This window comes from Delphinus delphis, chromosome 8 (genome assembly GCF_949987515.2).
Source record: "Delphinus delphis chromosome 8, mDelDel1.2, whole genome shotgun sequence".
Lineage (NCBI taxonomy): Eukaryota > Metazoa > Chordata > Mammalia > Artiodactyla > Delphinidae > Delphinus > Delphinus delphis.
This window is the reverse complement of record NC_082690.1, coordinates 14,572,958-14,585,975: the sequence shown is the minus strand read 5'-3', so window position 1 is coordinate 14,585,975 and position 13,018 is coordinate 14,572,958.

The following is a 13,018-nucleotide window of genomic DNA, read 5'->3' as shown; positions in this document are numbered from 1 at the left end:
CCAGGCTGAACAGCAAACCCTTTGCAATAACGGCCTCTGGGAACGAGAGACAAGCTTGGTTCACAGAGCAGCCAGAGCTTTAAGGGGCGGGGGGGGGGGGTGCTGGGGGCAGAGGGTGCTGCTTCATGACGGGGCTTCCCTCTCACCTCACGTCTCTGTTCTCAGGCCCCAGGGGAGTCCCATCTTGTTTGAACTCACTGGTAAGTTGTCTAAGAGCTCGTGGGGACTTTGGGGGCAGGAAACCCTTTCTCAAAGTCAGGCCCAATTCCACTGGGCTCTTGCCTGAGGTGTGGAGGGAGTGAGAGATGGCGACATGCCTCTCCTTCCCCTGCTAGTGTCTCCTGGACCCTGTGAGAACAGGCTATGAGGGGCAAAGAGCAGCAGAAGGGAAAACCAGAGTGTTCTGGTTATGAACCCAACATCAGTGCCGGCTGACCCTGGGGTGCTGCACTGGGAGACCTCTGCTAGTCCTTGTAAGGACTAGTCCTTCATGCGCCTATCTTCCAGGAGTCTGGGAAAGATTCTGAGCCTGGGGAATAGGCCGACACAGAGAAGATGCTCAGAAAGCATTTGTGGGTGGATGGATGGATGGATGGATGGATGAATAAAGGAAATAAAAGTTAGATGGATCCACGTGGGAAATGGATGGGTGGATGGAGAGTAGATGTGTGGATGATAGGTGAGTGGGTGGCAGGATGGTGGACTGATGGATGGATGGTGGATGGATGGATGGATGATGGATGGTGGCAGGATGGAGGATGGATGGATGGATGGTGGACTGATGGATGGATGGTGGATGGATGGATGGATGGATGGATGGTGGCAGGATGGAGGATGGATGGATGGATGGATGGTGGATGGATGGTGGTTGGACGGATGAGTAGGTAGGTGGGGAACTGGATAAAAGAATTGATAAAAAAGGAAGGGGAAAGGGAAGGAAGGAAGATTCGTGGGAAGGAGAGAGGGAAGAGGAGGGAAGAGAAAGGAAGGAAGGAGATGGACAGGTAGTAACTGGACAGGTAGTAGGTAGGCAAATGTGCTGGTAAACGTTTAGCAGCTAACTCTTCTAGCACTGGTTTATACTGTTTGCCAATTTCTCCCTCCCTGGCCAGTTTCGAGCTACCAGCGTGAGGTGTGCTGGGAAGAGATGAACACAGTCAGCTCCCCCAGGCCACTGTGAGTCACTCCGGCACATCACGGAGGGTCAGCGGGTGACTGGGGTAGACGAATTAATGTAGGAAGGAGGACAGAAAAAGGGATGCTGGAGAATTCAACTCTCAGTTGTCCTGAGGGAGCAAAATGGGCTCAAGTGATTTTAAGGCAATAGAAGATAAGGCTACTTTATCTCTTCCACGAGGCTTTCCCTCTGACCCAGGCCCACAGTGATGGTTCCCTCCTCTGAAACCCTGTTACATCGCTGTCTGTCCTACTCAGAGGTATTTAGCTCAGACCACCCAATGGGGTTAATTACTCACTCATTCCCATTGATATTTCTCCAGCCTCCTACCATATGCCAGGCTCTAAACAAGAGACTGATCACACAGGCATAAATGAGTCCCAGATCCCGTGGCTGGGGAGCTCACAGTCCAGTGGGAAAACAAACCAGTGAGTCAGTCATTTGAATCCAGCATGTCCGTGAATGAGAGAAATCATGTGAGAGTTTTGGCCTGCCCTGGGTGGGGAGGGAGGGCCCAGGCCTTGCGGAGAGAGGCTGGTCCCTCCCACCAGGCTGAGCATGGCTCACTTCCCATGCACAGAAGCATCCTCCCTGGCCAGACAGAGGCAGCATTTAATTTGACTCGGCAGATTTATTCAGTTGAATTGTGTCAGTGCTGGTTTACCGGCACTGGTTTACCCTCCCAGATAAGGGCCTCAGGCCCTTCCTTCCCTTGGTGTGGGTGCTCCTTCCAAAGGCACGGTGGACTCTAGGTAGAGTCTCCTGGCAACCTCCAGAATCCAAGGGCTGAAAAAGGGAAGAAGCCAAAGAAATGATTGTCCTTCCAGGGACCCCATGACTCCATGCCCACCAGTCCCAGGGCTGAACTAGAGAGACAAGGATTTCTAGCCTCTGGAGTACTGAGGTCTGGTGTGGACACTGTGGGCCATCCATGGGTGAATGATTGCTCCCAGAGCTCCCCCGAACCCCTCACTCCAGTTCTGCCATTGTGCCCCCCAAAACTACACTCTACACTATCTGCGGGGGTCTGCCTGCTCTTCAGTCCCAAAGCTAGTTGCACAGTTTCCACGAAAGGGCATTTCCTGATGGCTCACAGAACCTGCGTGTTACGTGCAAACTGGCAAAAAGCCCCCAAAGGCTGTCATAGCCATCACTGTGGCTTGGAGGTGAGGGGGTGCTGGGAGCAGAAGAAACCTCTTTGTTTTTAAAGGCCTTGAAAGAAAGGGGCCCCTGGAGCCCCTCAGTCACTCATCTCGCATCTTATCCAGTTCCCCCTCTGGTCTAGCTTAAAGCCTTCCTGCTGCAACATTTCTCCCTATACCAAGTGATGGTGGAATGTCACTGGCTGCCATCCCCATCCCTCGCAAGGTTTAGGAGGTAAGAAGAGCTGACAGGTATGGCTTCCAGAGAAGGACTCCCGTGAAGCTGGGGAGAATCCTGCCTGTTCAGACTAGGCCTGCCCTTCCAGCCAGCCCCCACCAAGTCCCTTCCTCCCATACCCACCTATCAGCCAACCCCAAGCCTCCTCCCAGGCTTGTTTCATGAGGCATCTCCAAGCCATTCCCCTCCCGGAAGCCTCCCTGGATTCAGCGGGTGGGGCAGCCTCACCCACCCACTGCTGTGCCCTGGCAACACCTGATTCTCTCACCAACCACCTCCAGATGAAAGAGGAAACCCCTTAAAAGGAGAAAACTCCTCCTGTTCCCTTGGAATCCCAGCGTTGAGAGGGAGCGGCCAGCTGGTCCACTCCCTGCCTCTAAGAAACGCTGTATCTAGAAACGTCCTCTAAAAGACCTGCAAAGAAAGAGACTTCACAGGATCCCTTAGCCATGTGACTTCAAGCTGTAGGACTGTTTGCTGCAGGAACTTCTTCCTTGAGTCCTTCTGAGCCTCAAGCCCTGCGAAAGACGAGATGAGGCGCAATTGTGTCTGTGAGAGGAGGGCTCTGGTCCGACCTTAGTGCTTGCATGGGTCTTCTGAATTGCTGGTACCTCTGTCCTTTGGTGTGCCTCTAGTTGTAAACAGCAGCCAGAAGGCTGTGCTGCTTCAAACTTTAGAGCAACAATAAAATCTCTGAAGTCTAATTTACTCATTTCTGCTGTCCTAGTCCCACAGAGTTTGACCTGAAACTGGGGGGGTTTTGATTTTATATGGAGAAGCACTCTCTCTTTTTTTTCTTGTGATGAGAACTTTCAAGGTCTGCTCTCTTAACAGCTTTCAAATACACGATACAGCATTATCAACTATCGGCACCATGCTGTACCTTACATCCCCAGGACTTATTTATTTTAAAAAGAAAAGGTTATACCCTTTGACCAGAAGAAGAAGAACAAGAAGAAGAAGAAGAAGGAGGAGGAGGAGGAGGAGAAGGAAGTGGGGGGAGGAGGAGGGGGAGGGGAGGGGGAGGGGAGGGGAGGAGGAGGAGGGGGAGGGGAGGGGGAGGAGGAGGGGGAGGGGAGGGAGAGGAGGAGGAGGGGGAGGGGAGGGGGAGGGGAGGGGAGGGGAGGGGGAGGAGAACTCTCTAGACTGGGAAATACTGTTTATGTTATCAGTAAATGCTCTTATTGGAAGAACTGTAAAAACAGGTCTGATTTCTACCTGCCTAGAATGTTTTAGGCACCTACCAGGGAGGCTGATGAAGGGAAAGGAACAGATATTTGTAGCACGTCTCCCGTGGGCCATGGTCCCAACCCTGGGATAAAGAGAGATAAGACACGGTCCGCACCCTCAAGGGCTCTTGGCCTACCTGGCCCCTCGGACTCAGGCAACAGTCCTCTTGCTCCTACTCCGAGGATTGCCCTTTGCTCCTTCTAAGCCTTCTGCCCCCTGAAAAGTCCCTGGGTCTTAAATGCAGCTCTCAAGCAGACGAAGGCAGCATATCCCCAGGGGAAAGCGTTCTGGTGTGGATCTGGTGGGACAACCCTGACCTTGGGACCTAGCACCCTCATAATGGGGAGGTCCACACCTTCCCAGCACTTGCCTGGGACTCTGGGGAAAAGGCCCACTGGATCAAGCCAACTTCTCCCCATCGACACCCATAAAGGAGCGTGTGATAGGTAGCTTTTTGTGTCAACTTGCCTAAGCTATAATACCCAGTTATTTAATCAAACACTAATCCAGGTATTACTGCGAAGGTATTTTGTAGATGTGGTTACATTACAGTCAGTTGACTTTAAGTGAAGGAGACGACCCTCTTTAATGTGGTTGGGCCTCTTCGAATCAGTGGAAAGGCTTTAACAGTAGAAACTGAGGTTTCCTGTGGAAGAAATTCTGCCTCGAAAACTGTACCATCAGATCCCGCTTGATTTGCAACCCGCCGGCCTGGCCTCTGGGCTTCGCACTTAGCAGCTCCCAACTGCACGGGCCAAGTCCAAGATATATAAATGAACCTCTTTAGATAAATATATATAGATATATAAAGATATATATATATATATATAGAGAGAGAGAGAGAGAGAGAGAGAGAATCCTGACAATTCCTGCCGCAGCCCAGCTCTGGCCTCCCTGGAGCCTGACAGCCTCTCCAGGAGAGAGATGCTTCCATAAAGGCCTGTGGGAATTGACTCTGTGGGCGCCACTGGGATTGGGGTGAGCGTAGCAGGAGAAGGGAGTTTGGGTGGAGGGGCCTGCGACTTTCTTCGTGTGTGAATTTGTTTAAGTTACTTAATCTCTCAGAGCCAGTTTCCTTGCCTACAAAATGAGGCTCCCCGGCAGGACAGTGGAGGGATTAAGGAGGTCACAATTTTGAAAATGCCTAGACAGCGCACAGCTCACCAGAATGGCTCAATCAATTTTTGCTTTAAGGACAAATGAGCAGGGCTCTCCCCTGCTGGAAGAGGGATGGGGAAGGGCGTTGTGAAAGGGAGCCTACTGGGCTTCCTTCCCATTCCGGCGACTGGGCAAGAAGAGGCCTGAACCCTCTGCATCTGGCTCTCCTCCACACCTCTCCTAGGAACCTTCCAGCTCTGAAATTCTATGATTATAGGGTGGCATCCTAAATTACAGAGAGGGCAATGAAAATAATTAAAGACTTGGAAAACAGAACCTGAGAGGAAAGGGTTAAAGGCACTAGGATTATTTAGCCTGGAGAAGGGATGCCTTAATAACATCCTTCTTAACCTCGGGAGGGTTATTTGGATGTAGGCCGGCCAGCTTCTTTCCACCTCTCTAGAGGGCCAAACAAGAGGGCACAGGCTAACAGCCCAGCTAGAGGGACTGAGGTCAGACAGACCACAGGCTGTCTGCCTCGCCCAAGATACCGTCTCCTTTAGAGGACTTGGGGGGGCGCGGGGTTGGGGGGGATGGGGGGATGGGGGGATGGGATTGCTGCAGACCTGCCTTGTGGTAGGAAATGTGTTGGATAATCTCCGGCTTTCCTCCCGGCTGTTTGAATTCTAGAAACTAATTTCCCCAGAATTGTAAGATAGGAGGAAAGGAAAAAAACAAACAGGAGGGCAGACGGAACAGGTGTGGCAGGGCTGGTCCAGCATCACTCGGCTGCCCTGCATGGACTGTCAGCCGGGGAGGCCTGGAGGGGATGAGGGGGTCGGTCAGCACAAGCCCCACAAAGTGAGGTGGGGGGTCGGCCACAGAGAAGCCTCTGCTTTGGGTTTGCTCCTAAGACCTCCAAGGTCACCTTCCTTCCCCATCCCTTCCACACAGCTTGAACGTGAACCTGCCCAGGTGCAGGCAGTGCTTACATCTCAGGAAGACATGAAGGAAAACAAGACGCACATCTCATTCTAAGGCTGCGACAAGTAGCTCTCTCTCCCAAGGAACACCTAGATCCAACCAGTTCCCTCCCAGAGGCAACCAGTTCCCTCCCAGAGCCCTGAACTTCTTCCCCACCTTCACCATCAGGATAACAATACTAGTGACTAGTTTTTACTGAAGTCATACTCTCTGCCAGGCACATTACATAGATTATCCCCACTTTCACAACTCTCCCTGGTACGTAGTACGAAGAAACAGAGGTCCAGAGAGGTGAAGCAACTTGCCCAAGTTCACACAGCAGAGCTGACACTCAGCTCTGTGCCATCCATCCATACCATACAAACTTTACTACTCACAAGTGAGATAGCATTATCCCCATCTCACTGATGAGGAAATTAAGACCAATTAAGACCAGGAAGTTGAGCAACTCGCCCTCCGTCACTCAGCTGTTAACCAGTGATGGCATACATCCCAGCAGAACCCCCATTCTGCCACTCTCTCATCCCATGGTGGGGGGAGGGGGGAGTAAACCCTTGTGAAGCCCTCAGTGGGTGCCAGGCCAAGGTCACTCACCCACCTATCAGAGGGGTTGAGGAGAATAATACCAGTAAATAGCATTATTTTTTATTATTATTTATGAAGCCTTCACCATGTAACAGGCACTAGGCCAAATCCTTAATATGAATTATCTGATTCAGCCCCCCCATAATCTTACCAGGTGGGTACTGTCATTCTTCCCATGTTACGGTGGAGGAAATTGAGACACAGAGAGGTTAAGTAACTTGCCCAAGGTCACAAGGTTAATAAGTAGCAGAACTGAGTTTTGAATTCTGACTCCAGAGCTCTCCTCCTAATCCCTTAAACTATACTGCTAAATTTTTTTCTTCTGAGCCAAGCATGCGAACTGATTTTAGAGTCTAACGGCTACCTTTGTGATGTCCCTAAAAATTCCTTCCATATCTTCCATGTTTTTCCAGCCTCCACTTCTGGGAAGTTCATCCACAGTCTGTCTTATCACCCCATGGCCGCCCTTGCCCCCATCCTGGCTCAGGGATGGGGGAGGCCCCTCCCCAGGAGGAGGCTCTGAGGTCAGAATCGGCTCTCCTGGCCCTGGCAAGGCCTGGCTTCTGTGTATGGCCTCACCTGTGGGTACAGCTGAGCCCAGCACCAGAGCCAGAACCTGAACAAGAATTGGAACCGGAACTGGAAGGGAAGCCAGAGCATTTCCTGAAAGGCAAAGAGGACAGAGGAGGCTGCCTGACCCCACAGAGGCACAAGGTGTGCGTCACATGGAAGGAGGCGAGGCCAGCTCGGCCTGAGTCACTGAGGGCTTCAGGGGGCGAGGACCGCTGAGGAAGAGGGGGAGCAGCTGCGGAGCACCCAGGCCCCTGTTTGGCACCGCCCCACTCACGTCCTGTGCTGCTCAGGGGAGGCCGGCGCCAGCCACCTTGGAGTCCTCCTGGCCTCCTGGCCCAGGCAGAAGCACCACCGCCCGGGGAGGGGCGCCCGAGGAGGCTGGTCGGCAGCTCTGACCGGGGAGCAGGGGGCCCTCCAGTCCTCACGTGCGGGCTGGACACCCCCTCACACCCAAAGTCTAACCAGACTGAACTTTCTGCAGCTCCCGGAAGGCCCTGAACAGAGCACTCACCCTGGGGCTGTTTCACACGCTGCTTCTTTGCCTCTCCACCCACTCTGGGTCTTCGCTTAGCTGGCATTTCCTCCAAGAACTGCTTCTTGACACCCCGTCACCCCAATCCAGGCCGAGCGACCCCTCCCTTCCCGCTCCCCCCAACCCCCAACCCCCCTCCTCCGAGTTCCCTGGTGGCTGACCCGGTCACGCTCGCTGCCTTGTAACCTTCCGTTCCTCCCACCACCAGGCCAGCTCTACAGCCATCAGCGTCTCACTCGGTGCCCAGCACACAGTGGGGGCCTGATAAATATCTGTTGAGTTAACGGATGATTAAAACAGAACAAAAGAAAGAGCAGACTGTAGGCATCTTGTGGATCCTGCCCCGAAGCCCACAGTTTCCGGAGCATCGCCAGGCACTCAGCTGGGGCCTGGCAAGAACAGATCAAGGTACAAGGGCTGAGATGTTGACGGCAGCCGAAAGGCAGTTCCCCCGGGAGGTCGGAGTAGGGCAGGGCGGCTCCAGAAAGGAGATGAGCTGGGGTTTAGGGCTTGGGAAACTGGCTCAAATTTCCCTCAGGGGCTTCCCTGGTGGCGCAGTGGTTGAGAGTCCGCCTGCCAATGCAGGGGACACGGGTTCATGCCCCAGTCCGGGAAGATCCCACGTGCCGCGCAGCGGCTGGGCCCGTGAGCCATGGCCGCTGAGCCTGCGCGTCCGGAGCCTGTGCTCCGCAACGGGAGAGGCCACAACAGTGAGAGGCCCGTGTACCACCAAAAAAAAAAAAAAAATTCCCTCAAATCTGACACTTTTCAGGGAAGCCAAGTAGAGGAGACGTTGTCAGGGCAATGGCAGCCTGTCCGTCTGGTTAGAGTGCTGGCTCTCAGGCTGCAAGGCAAGCGGAGCAGCCTGGGAGACACAGGGTGGCCGAGCTTGCGGGCTGCAAGAGGAGAAAGCAAGAAGTAGCACCTTCCCTGACCTCCCCAAGCCGGCTGCTGCTGTGCGGCCACATCTTCAAGACACCGCCCTCACCCAGTCTGCAGCCACCAGAGCCCCAACGCGGCAGATCTGGAGGCATCAGTCGACAGAGGGCGATGGGCAGGCAGGGGAAGGGAGGGAGCTAGGCAGGTGGGAAATGAAAAAGAAAGCAGTGAGGTGGATGGACCTAGAGTCTGTCATACAGAGTGAAGTAAGTCAGAAAGAGAAAGACAAATACCGTATGCTAACACATATATATGGAATCTAAGGGGAAAAAAAAGGTCATGAAGAACCTAGGGGGTAAGACGGGCATAAAGACACAGACCTACTAGAGAATGGACTTGAGGATATGGGGAGGGGGAAGGGTAAGCTGGGACAAAGTGAGAGAGTGGCATGGACATCTATACACTACGAAACGTAAAATAGATAGCTAGTGGGAAGCAGCCGCATAGCACAGGGAGATCAGCTCAGTGCTTTGTGACCACCTAGAGGGGTGAGATAGGGAGGGTGGGAGGGAGGGAGATGCAAGAGGGAGGAGATATGGGGATATATGTATATGTATAACTGATTCACTTTGTTATAAAGCAGAAACTAACACACCATTGTAAAGCAATTATACTCCAATAAAGATGTAAAAAAAAAAAAAAAGAAAGAAAAGAAAAAGAAAGCAGAGCGGCAAGAAGGACAAAACAGAACAAGAGTGCAGCAGACAGCAAGAACTAGAGTGAGTAAATGAGAGGGAGGGGAAGGCAGATCTGGTGGAGAAAGCTTGTGTCAAAACATACTTCCCAGACTCCAAAACCCTTTCCCCGGCACGGCTTCAATGAACGCACAACAGCTCCAGGAGGTATCATTATCCTGTTCTTTCCTTTTATTTTATTTTACTTTTCATTACGGAAAACTTCAAAAGTACACAGAGTAGACATAATGGTATAATTTAAATCCCTATGCACACATCGCCTCGCTGTAACAATTATCTCACTGTGCCATTCTTCCTTTCACTATATTTTCACCCACTCAATTTTTATTATTTTTTGACATGACTACTTTTAGGAAAATTTACATACGTTAAAATGTACAAATATAGCTGTATAATGTTGATAAATGTTTATATCCAAGTAACCCGCGTCCCTGTCATAATATGACATTACCATCTCACGGGCAAATTCTCCATGTTCATTCTCAGTCAATCCCACCACCTACCTCCACCCCAAACTGATCTAATTGGTAGCTAACAATAGTTTTGCCTAATCTAGAACTTCACATAAGTGGAATCATACCATATGTACTCCTGAGTGCGTTGCTCCTTTCTCACGGCATATTATTTCTGAGACTCTTATATCCTGATGCATACATCAGTAGTTGGTTTCTTTTCCATTGCTGACTAGTACTCCACTGTAGGAATGTGTCAGAATTTGTCTAGCGATTCTCCTGTTGATGAGCATTTGGGCTGTTTCCAGTATGTTACTACTGTGAATAAAACTTCTGTGAACATTTGTTTCTGTGGGCATATGTTTTCACTTCTCTTGGATAAATACCTACCAGGGGAATTACCGAGTCAAAGAGTAGGTGTACAGGTGTATGTTTAAGTTTATGAGAAACTGTCAAACCCTTTTCCAGAGCAGTTGTACTGGTTTGCATTCCCACCGGCAACGTGTGTGTGTTCCAGTTGCTCTATGGTCTCGTCAACATTTGGTGGTTGTCAGGCTTTTAAAATTTAGCCATACTGGCTGGTATGTACTGCTTGTAATTTGCATTATTCTAATGATGTCAAGCAATGTTTCATGTGCTACTGGCATTCCTACATCTTTTGTGAAGTATCTGTTCAAGCCTCTTGCCCATTTTCAATGGACTTGCTTGTCTTTTCATTATAGAATCATAGGAGTTCTTTGTTTATTCTTGTACTCAGTCCTCTGTCGGTTATATGTTTTCTGAATATTTTCTCCAAATCGGTGGCCTGCCTATTAATTTTCTTAATGGTGTCCTCTTATCAGATTTATCAAGGCATAATTTAGGTAAGATTCACCCGTTTTCAGTATACGACTCAAAGGATTTTGACAAATGTGTACAGTCATATAACCAGCGTGAGAAGCATAATCTAGAGTAACTCCATCATTCTGAAAAGATCCCTTGTGCTCCTCTATAGCGACTCCCCCTAGGCTCTGGAAATCCCTGACATGCTTCCTGGCACCATGGTTTCGCCTGTTCCAGAATTTCTACAAATTGAGTCTCTCAGTTTGTAATCTTTCCTGTCTGGCTTCTTTCACTTAGCATAACGTTTTTGAGATTCATTAACATTGTTGCCTATATAAATAATTCCTTTTTATTGATGAATAGTATTCCATTGTATGGACATTCTACAATTTATCCGTTTACCACTTGATGGACTTTTGGGTGTTTCTGTTTGCAGCTGTTATAGATAAAGTTGCTATGAGTATTTACATAAATGTCTTTATGTGTTTCTTTTTTTTATTTCCCCTGGGAAAATGCTTAGGCGTGAGTTTGTGGAGTCATGTAATAAGAGGATGTTTAACTTTATAAGTAACTATCAAAATGTTTTTCAAAACTGCCATGCCATTTCTCATTCCCACCAACTCACACGACTTCCAGCTTCTCCTCACCCTGCCAACACGTGGTAAAATCAGTCTCCTGAAGTCCTAGCCATTCCACTGGTTGTTAAGTGGTATCTCAGTGTAATTTTAATTTGTGTTTATCTAGTGACAAATGATGTTGAGCTTCTTTTCACATGCTCATTTGCTCTGTTTACCTTTATTGGTGAAATGTCTCTCCAAATCATTTGCTCACTTTTTTTTTTTTTTTTTTTTTTTTTTTTTTGTGGTACGCGGGCCTCTCACTGCTGTGGCCTCTCTCGTTGCAGAGCACAGGCTCCGGATGCGCAGGCTCAGCGGCCATGGCTCACGGGCCCAGCCACTCCACGGCATGTGGGATCTTTCCCGACTGGGGCACGAACCCGTATCCCCTGCATTGGCAGGTGGACTCTCAACCACTGCACCACCAGGGAAACCCGATTTGCTCACTTTTTAACCAGGTTATTTGTCTTTCTACTGAGTGGGAAAAGTTTTCCATGTATTTTCTGGATCCAAGTCCTTTATTAGATGATATATGATTTGCAATATTTTCTCCCCCATTGTGGCTTGCCTTTTCACTTTCTTAACAATGTCTTTTTTAAAAAGCAAAAGGTTTTCATTTTGATGAAGTCTAATATACTGATTTTTTTTTTTTTCTCATTAGAGAGAGGTTGTGCTTTCTGTGTCCAAGCTAAGAAATCTTGGCTAACTCAAGATCACAAAGATTTTAGGTCTTTGCCCCACCATTTCAAGTTGTTGTTTACGGTGTGAGACAAGGGTCATTGTTTTTTCTTGTATGTAGACATCCAATTATTCCAGCACCATTTGTTGAAAAGACTGCCATTTCCCTCATTGAATTAGCTTGGCACCTTTGTGAAAAGTCAATTAACTGTATATGTGTAAGTATTTCTAGATGCTCTATTCTGTTCCACTGATCCAAATCTCTATTCTACACCATAATACACTGTCTTAATTACTGTAATTTTATCGTAAGTCTTGAAATCAGGTAATAATTCTTCCAACCTTGTTCTTTGTTTTTCATAAAATTTTTTTAGCTATTATTGTCCTTTCCATTTCCACATGAATTTTAGAATCAGCTTGTGAAATTCTCCAAAAACCTGCTGGGATTTTGACTGGGAATACATTATAGATTAATTTGGGGCAGAATTGAGATCTTAACAATATCAATGGTTCTGGTTCATGAAAATGGTCTATCTCTCTATTTATTTAGATCTTCTTTAATTTCTCCCAGCAATATTTTGTAGTTTTCAGTGTACTGTATAAATTTTGCTAATTTTCCCCTAAATGTTTCATGTTTTTATGCTATTATAAATGTTATTTTTAATGTAAATATCCAGTTGTTAGTTTCTAGTCTATAGAAATACAATTCATTTTGTATATTGAACTTGTATCTTGAAATCTTGCCAAACTTACTTATTAGTTCTAGTACCCTAGCTTTTCTGTAGATTCCTTAATATTCTCTAGATAGACAATCATGTTGACTGTAAACAAAGACAATATTGAATCTTCCCTTCAAAACAACAAGCCTTTTATTTCTTTTTCTTGAATTATTGCATTGCCTAGGATCGTCAGTACACTGTTGAATAGAAATATTTATAAAAGGGGGGTGGACATGGGAAAAATGGGTGAAGGTGACCAAGATGTCCAATTATAGTATTAATAAGTTCTGGGGATGTAATACTCAGCATAGTAATCATAGTTAACAATAATGTATTGTATATTTGAAAGTTACTAAGAGAGTAGATCTTAAAATTCTTATCACAAGCAAAAAATGTAACTATGTGAGGTGACGGATAAATTAACTCAATTTATTGTGGTGATCATTTTGCAATATATACATCAAATCATTATGTCATACATCTTAAACTAGTACAATCTTATGTGCTAAGTATATCTCAATAAAACTGGAGGGGGGA